The following is an 8,183-nucleotide window of genomic DNA, read 5'->3' on the forward strand; positions in this document are numbered from 1 at the left end:
ATCCTTTTTCATTTTTTTTTTTTTTTTTGAAACTGGGGTCGGAAAAAAGTTGCATTTATAATTAGCAGTTTTGTTTGTAAGAGAAATTAACTTGGGATTCATGGCAAAAGGATTCTGAGACAGCATTTCCTCTGGGGACATCTCCCAAATATACTATCCAGTGAACCTGGTCTTTCAAATACCAAGTTAAAAGATAGAAAGTAGGATTCCAAAAACAACTCAACCGAGTGGGAGGGACCCCCAAGGCTCTGAGCACCTCTGACTGCGAGGCGGGGGCGGCACCCTTCCCAGCTCAACGCCCCAGTCCTTGGGCTGCAACCCAACCCCCACTGGAACCCCGGAGGCCACCCGCAGGCCGCACAAACCAGCGGCAAACGCGAAGGCCCAGTGTTCCCAGGAGCGCGGGCCGAGCTAAGGCCTGGCCCATCACCGCTGCGCGATACCAAGGCCTCGCCGCCGAACGCTTCAAGCCCTTGCCAGCAGGACCGGGAACAGAGGGGCGGCTCCAACCAGGCAGCGCCACCTCCTCACCCGCAAGGACGTCCGTAGCTGTGTCTCCGCCCCGGTCCGAAATCGAGCAGCAGCAGGTGTTCCACGGAAGGCTTGCTCAGCGGCAGCAGGGATGGGGGCCGAAAAGCCAGGCAAGGTGGCGAGGACCCGCGGTGCACTCACCAAGCGGTGGCAAGAGGGCGGAGGCAGGTGATCGCTCCGACTAGCCCCAAGACGCCACCGTCGCCGCTCCCTAGGGAGTCGGCACCAAGCTGCCACCGCTGCCGCCCCCGAACCCAAGGAGCGCGAGAACCGCGCCGCAGCCTCCGCGCGAGCACGTACCGGGCCGTGAGAGGGCGCCGAGCGCAAGGGCGGGGCGCGCGGCCGGAGCCTAGCAACCGCCTGACACGCGAGTGCCGCAGCCAATCGGCGACCAGTTCCGCGCGGCGCCGAGTGGCCGTCTGCGCGCCGCCCGCTTCTGCCAGCGTCGGCCGCCCCGCAGCGCGCCGCACCCGTGCTCAGGCCCCGCCCCCGCCGTGCCTCTCTACTCATTGGCCCGCCACGCCCCCACCCAAGAAGCCACACCTAGCCATGGAAGCCCCTCCCCCGAGGCCTGCCAGGTCAGTCTTAGGACACGCCCTGCCATTCGGGTGGCCTGGATCCCTCCGGAGTGGGAATGGGGGAAGGGCACCCTACCCCACCTCAGGAATTGGGGCCTTAAAGATTAACGGAAGGGAGCAGGGATGCTGCAGATGGCTGGGAATGAAGCTCAATGGTAAAGCGCTTGTCTAGCTTTCAGGAGGCCCTGGATTCCTTCTCTAAGCACCGCAAAAAATTAAAAACTAGCCCAGAATGGTCAGAGCCGCGAACTAGCCCAGCCACAACTGGCCACCCTCGACTGCCTTCGGCACTCCTAAATTCCCTCGAAGGAAAATAAAGAGGTATTTCTAGGCCATGGAAACACTCAGAAAGTGCCTTCCAAATTGCGAAGGATAAAGACTTGTTGCTGCGCCTTTACACTGATAGGGAAACTGAGGCCAAGGTCTGGAAGCTAGCCCACCTGTTAGCTCTATATGCGCAACAGACCTAAACCTTGTCCCTTCTTTCTGCCTGGAACTCTAGAGTCCAATTCCTCCTCAGGCGCCTGAAATAGCTCTAATCTGCTGGCAAGGGTCACTCATTCCCCGTGGCCTGCATTCTTTGGATGGGGAAGAGGGGAGAGGCGGGTGGTTACTGCTATGGTCTGTCTTCCCTTTGAGGGTAAAGTCCTAAAGTAGCTCTTTATACACCTAAGGTCCCACGGAAATCTTATTCCTCCAAGAGGGGAGAGGCGGGTGGTTACCTTCTGGCCTTCGATATCACAGGCCTGGACTTGACAGTTATTTAATCTGACAGGTGGATGGGTCTGGTAATAGGAACTGTGGTGGACTCTTTTCTCTGCCCATCCCCCACAATACTGCCCTGAAGGGGACCATTCTTTGGGTGGCCTGTGTCCAGGCTGGAATTCCAGGCCCACACTCTTCTCAGCAAGCAAATTCTGAACACAGAACTGGTGGCTGCCTGCCTGGGGTTCCTCCCTGAATCTCAGACAGCTCTGGCGCTCCCTTTCTTCCTTTTCTCAAGAGTGTCTGAGAGAAGCAAATTCAGAAAGCAGAAAGGAATGCCCCACCTCCCAAACACAGTACCTGTTTGCAGTTCTCTGTACTTAAGTGAGTAATCTCTAAACATCACAGAGACTAGAAGAGGAAGGAATTAAAAACCAGAGAAAAATCCTCAAATCATTCCTTAGGTGGAAAAACTAAACAGCTAATAGACTCTCAGATCCAGTTCTATAATTCTGCTGCTTTAATAGGCTAAGAATGCAGAAAATTATTTGGTCTTCTAAATAAAATTTAGGTCAGGCATGTTGGCACATGTGTATAATCCCAGTGTCACAGGAGGCTGAGGCAGGAGGATGGCAAATTCAAAGCAAATTGCAGGTCAGTTTTGGCAACTTAGCAAGACCCTGTCTTAAAATAAAAATAAAGAACTGGGGACCATGGTGGTACATACCAGTCACCCCAGCAGTTTTGGAGGCTGAGACAGGAGGATCTTGAGTTCACAACTCAGTGGGATCCTGTCTCTAAATAAAATACAAAATAGGGCTGAGGATGTGACTCAGTGGTTGAGTGCCCCTGAGTTCAATCCCCAGTACCAAAGATAAAGAAAGAACAGGGTGTATGTCTTAATGTCAGAGCTCCCCTGGGTTTAATCCCCAGTACCAAAAAATAAATAAATAGATAGATAGATAAAATAAATAAGTAAATAAAAAGAAAAAAATATTCTCTCATTCACCCCATTCTGCCACACACCCCTAAATATACACCAGACAGTTTGCAGCCCCAAGTTCTGTTGGGTATTTCAGTGTCAACTGCATAGTTATATATCTGTTTTTCCAAAATGAAAAATAGGGTCTGGGATATAGTTCAGTTGGTAAAGTGCTCGCTTTGCATGCACAGGCCCTGGGTTTGATCCCCAGCACCATAAAAAAAAAAAAAAAAGAAAAGAAAAAGAAAAACAGGAATAAGCATGGGCTTGAAGAGACACTTCCCAATTATTGCCATTTGCAAAGAAGTAGCAAGCCATTCTTCAGACCATACTGATCATCCACAGACCAAAATGGCTCCCTTTTGTACTTTATGATATTGCTGTTGCTGGACGAGGCATCAGGCCTCATTTTCACCTCCAGGATCTCAGTGCCCCTTGCCCAAGCACCCTCAAAGTTATGGGCAAGAGAGTGACTCTACCATAACTAGCCAATACCCAAGCGTAAGGTAGATATTTCTTAGTCCCAGGAGCAAAATCAATGAAGCAGAGTTTTCTTAAAACAGCCAAATCCTTCACATTTCCTACCTCCCCCAGTTTTGGGGCTCATGAACATGCTAGAGTTGATGCTTTCCTTCCATCAGCCCTCCACCTTCCACCAGCCCTCCAGCCTGGATTATCACAGGGCAATTTCCTGCTCAGGAGGTAACTGAGCATGAAAGCCTGAAATATTTGGTAGAGAATAAGAGACAGAGACAGAAATTAGATAAAGAGGAAGCAGAGCCCCAGATAGGTCCTCCAGTCCTGGTAGGAGCTGCAATCAAACAACTAGACAATGGCTTTGGTTCTTTAAGGGAGAGTACATTAAAAACAGAGATAAGGTTTCAGTGGGAGGAGTCTTGCTTCCTCATCCTGCAGTCAACAGGTTGATTGGCATCTTGGCAGGCCACACCCACCTCTGAGAGACTGTGGCCATGTGGCTCTAGCAGGTCACCCCATCTCTGGTGCTATGCAGAACCAGTGGCAGAGCTAGATAGGAATGTCACATGTATTGGGTGGTCTCAAACCAGCAGGAGTGCCACTGGGAGTTCCCAGATACCAGGCTTTCCTGCCCATTGGCTACCATGCCTATTGGGTTTACAAACATTTCATTGGTGGCTTCCAACACTTGACACATCCCACCTACATTCTTTCCTCCTAGGCCAGAGAAGCTCTGGCCTAAGCTCTGGCCTCACTGATGTCTTCCTTCATTTTTGTCTGGATTTGAGTTCCCCAAATGCCATGTTCCTTCATGCCCTAGAAGACAGGAAGCTGACTGGCCAAAGTTGAGCCAGCCTATTGGGGACCTAACCAGACTACTCTGAAGCCCATACCAAAGAAGAGCGAGATGAACAGCTGTCTTCATGGTTTTCTAGATTGGATGGTGTTGTAAGATTAAGGTCTAGTTATTTCCCGTAGTTTTTTCCCCCTCCCTGGGAATTGCACAGCCTCATCCTGAGGCTCCGCATAAGTGCCCCAGTAACTCATCCTTGGAATCCCAACAGGGCCTAGGCCATCCAAGGCCAGGCTCCCTGTTTCAGATTTAAGCCAGTAGGAGGACAGGGGCAAGCAAGAGTGAAGTCTAGTGTATACCCAGGAGCAGCTGCTCAAAGCCCCCATGTGGTATGGGCCTAAGGAGAACTGATCAAGAGGCTGAAATTGAGGCTGTTTAGGCCAAAAGTGTGCATTCAACTCTCCTAAGTCTTCAGTCCTTAACGCATCCTCTGCTTAGACTCATGGCCCATGGCTCCAGGAAAATTATCTGATAAGGTTTGTCTTCTCTACTGAATTGTCGTGGCCTCAATTGCAACCATCACCTAATAGTTAGCACAGAGTAGAGCTCAGTTTCTATTTGGGAAGGAAAGAATTGGGTTGTTGCCTGGTTGGCAGTCATCCCAGGAGGTGTCCAAGCCCTGTAAGACCCAAGGCAAATGTCCCAATGTTTACTTGAGGCTGATATGATTTAAGCTTAGACTTTGGTTCTAGTTCAAACCAAATCCAACACATGGTTCAAATGTTCCTCTGGTCCTAGGATCCCAGGGCTTTTTTTTTTTTTTTTTGGGGGGTGGGGGGTACCAGGGATTGAACTCATGGGCACTCAACCACTGAGCCACATCCCCAACTCTATTTTGTATTTTATTTAGAGACAGGGTCTCACTGAGTTGCTTAGCATCTAGCTTTCTGCTGAGGTTGGATCCACTGGGATTACAGGCATGTGCCACCTCACCTGGCCCCAGGGTCTTTTATTGTAGTATATACCTGAGGAATCAAGGACCAAAGACCAGTGCCCATTCTCAGACTCTTTCCACAGGAGGGAGCCTCCTGATGATTCTTGCTCCAGGACTGATAGAGCAGGGAAGGGCCCAGTCCTGGCTAAGGGTGGAGGCTCCAGACCCAAATGCTATTCCTGCAGGCCTGCCTGGGGCATGGGCTGGCAAGCAGGGCCAGCCAAGTCAGAGAAACGAGGTCCCTTTTGTCTGAATTTAACAGAAGACAGATTGTCTGAAAATTCTGGCAGAAAGAAAGGATTGATCAGTCTGGGAGTAGGCATGTTTTTGGATTACCACTAAACTTCCCAGAATTCAGTTTCTTCCTTTGTAGGGATCTGTACTCTAGAGCTTCATCAAGCTCCTTCATATATAGCTGGCACAGATGAGCCACAGCATCTGTACTTGGCCCTCTGGGAACATAGAGTCCTTCTAGAGCAGGAACCCCACAGCAAGTGTAAGTGTTGGTTTAATGAACATTGTTCATACATGTCCAGTGCCCTCTCCATCAGCTACATTCCACTCCCTATTGGCTCTAGGGTAAGACATCCCCAAAGCCAACTTTGGGTGACTGTTCCCAAAACTTTGGACGTGTGGCTTGAGCATTGGACTAATACCAATTTAGATCTAGTTTGGCCAGGCAGTCAGTGCAAGCAAGCAAAACTGAGGGTTTAAGGCTAGGATCATGGCTCAGGGGTAGAACGCTTGCCTAGTATGCATGAGGCACTGGGTTCAGTCCCTAGTACCACTAAATTGAGGGGTTTATTAATTATCTTTAGTCACTGACCAGCTACCCACTAACCCCTATTGGGGTGGGGGGGTGGGGGGGAAGCCACCTATAATCATGCAATTCAGCTGCACTGAAAGTCTTTTCTCTGTTCTCTGTTGTGTTTTCAAATCTGGCTCAGTGCTCAGCCAGGGACTCCTCCAGGGTAGAAAGCTTTTCAGGGCTGGCCTAAGGTCTGGGCCTGTCATTCTCATCAGCCTGGGCACCCATTGGTGGCCCCTGAGAGACATTAATGGATTACCCAATAATCACTGATTCTGACTCTGTTATCATAGCTGGTAAGCAGGTCCAGCACTGGAAAGTGCTGGACCTGGATGAAGAGATAGCCTTTGCTAAAGGCTGAGCACTAAGGCTGAGAGAGGTGGGGTCTCTGGGAGAGCCCCACTTCAGGTTTGGAGAATGCCCAAGATTTCTGGGATAAATGAGAGGGGTCCCTAAGCATGTTTCATTCATTCTTTTTTTTTTTTAAATTCTTTCTTTCTTTGTGTATGTGGGGGAAGGCGTACTGCAGATTGAACCCATGGGTAGCTCTCTTCCACTGAGCTATATCCCCAGTTCTTTTATTTTTATTATTTATTTATTTATTTGGTGCTGTGGATTGAACCCAGGGGCACTTTACCACTGAGCTACATAACCCAGCCTCCCAAGTAGCTGGGACTACAGGTAATATCACTACACCCAGCCTTTTTCTTTTCTTTTCTTTTTTCTTTTTGCAGTATTATAAATTGAGCCCAGATGAACTCTACAACTAAGCTACATCCCCAGCCCTTTTTTTTTTTTATTCTGAGACACCGTCTCACTAAATTTCTCAGGCTGGCCTCAAACCTGGAATCCTCCTACCACATATTCCTGAATTGCTGGTATTACAGGCATTTACCACTATGCCTAATATTATTTTTCATTTTTGAGACAGGGTCTTGTTAAATTGCTGAGACTGTCCTTGAACTTGTAATTCTCCTGCTTCATCCTCCAGAGTAGCTGGGACTACAGTCACACACTGCCATGCTGGCTTTGTTTTTTACTTCCCCCTTGAGATAGATTCTCATTATGTTATCCAGGTCTTAAACTCCTGGATTCCTGGACGCCTCCTGCCTGAGCTTCCTAAGTGCTGGGAATGCATGCCGAGCTCTCTTCAGCTACTGAGGTAGGCTAATAAAGGGATAAAGAATGAATGTCAGGCCAGGTTTGGGGGTACAGGCTTGTAATCCCAGCAGCTGGGAAAGCAGAGGCGGGAGGATTGCAAGTTCAAAGCCAGCCTCAGCAATTTAGTGAGGCGCTAAGCAACTCAGTGAGACCCTGTCTCTAGTAAAATACAAAATAGGGCTAAGGATGTGGTTCAGTGGTCGAATGACCCTGAGTTCAATCCCTGGTACCAAAAAAAAAAAAAAAAATGTTAAATGGGAAATGGTAGTGCATGCCTGTAATCCCAGTGCTTGGGAGGCTAAGGCAGGAGGATCGCGGGTTCAAAGCCAGCCTCAGCAACTTAGTGAGGCCCTAAGCAACTCAGTGAGAACCTGTCTCTAATAAAACACAAAAAGTGGCTGAGGATGTGATTAAGTGCCCCTGGGTTCAATTCCCAGTACCAAAAAAAAAAAAAAAGTGAATGTCATCCCAGCACTGAAGGAAAAAAAGGTAAAAGTTAGTTCATTAGCCAAGTCTCCCAGTGTGTCCATATAAGGACTAAACCCTAGCTAGGACTAAACCCAGAGCTGAGTGCACTGTGTAACCTTGTATAAACTGCTTGCCCTCTCTGAGTCCCTTGGACAATATATCAAATGATCACATGTGTGGGCTGTGGTCATTTGCTCACTGAAAGTGACAAGACTACAATTATGTGACTGAGTCTGGGTGAAATATCTATTCCTGCATTGTTTAATCCACAGATTTTACTGAGTTTCTTGTATGTTGGTAATACAGCTAAAAATGAAATAAACCCTGCCCTGTGAAGCCCAATAGTGTCAGAAAGGCAGTAAATACAAATGTAAAAATCAGATAATTACAAAGGGAATGGAACAAGTAACAAGAGGTTGGGGTCTGTTGTGTGGTACAGGGAAGTTCTGTCTTTGAAGGTAGAGCCTGCAGGAAGTGAAAAAGAAAGATTTGGGGTTTTCTCCAGAAGGAATGGAACAAGCCTAGGGAGTAGAAATAGTGAAGACCTAAAAAGTAAATCTAAGGTGCCTTGGAGACCACCAAGACCTGAGCAGAGAAAATGGGAAACAACAGATGGTAGAGCAGATGCATTTAATAAGACTGATGTTTGCCATGAGTATAGGATCCCAGACTAGGGTGCTGGAAGC

At 48.5% G+C, this 8,183-nt stretch overlaps 1 protein-coding gene across 16 annotated transcripts in view; it reads right to left on the reverse strand.

The window, feature by feature from the left end:
• Dag1 (dystroglycan 1) overlaps positions 1-811 on the reverse strand; it is a 62,226-nt gene extending 61,415 nt beyond the window's left edge. For 8 of the 16 annotated variants that reach the window (XM_048794276.1, XM_015487194.2, XM_048794275.1 and 5 more), the window contains exon 1: positions 532-787. The gene's annotated coding sequence lies outside the window, so the exon portion shown is untranslated. Of the gene's footprint in view, positions 1-531 lie in introns of all 16 variants that reach the window. The other 8 variants (XM_048794281.1, XM_015487197.2, XM_048794280.1 and 5 more) reach the window with 3 other exon arrangements.
• Between the last annotated feature and the right edge of the window lie 7,372 nt (positions 812-8,183).

Source organism: Marmota marmota, unplaced genomic scaffold (genome assembly GCF_001458135.2).
Source record: "Marmota marmota marmota unplaced genomic scaffold, marMar, whole genome shotgun sequence".
NCBI classification, from domain to species: Eukaryota; Metazoa; Chordata; class Mammalia; order Rodentia; family Sciuridae; genus Marmota; species Marmota marmota.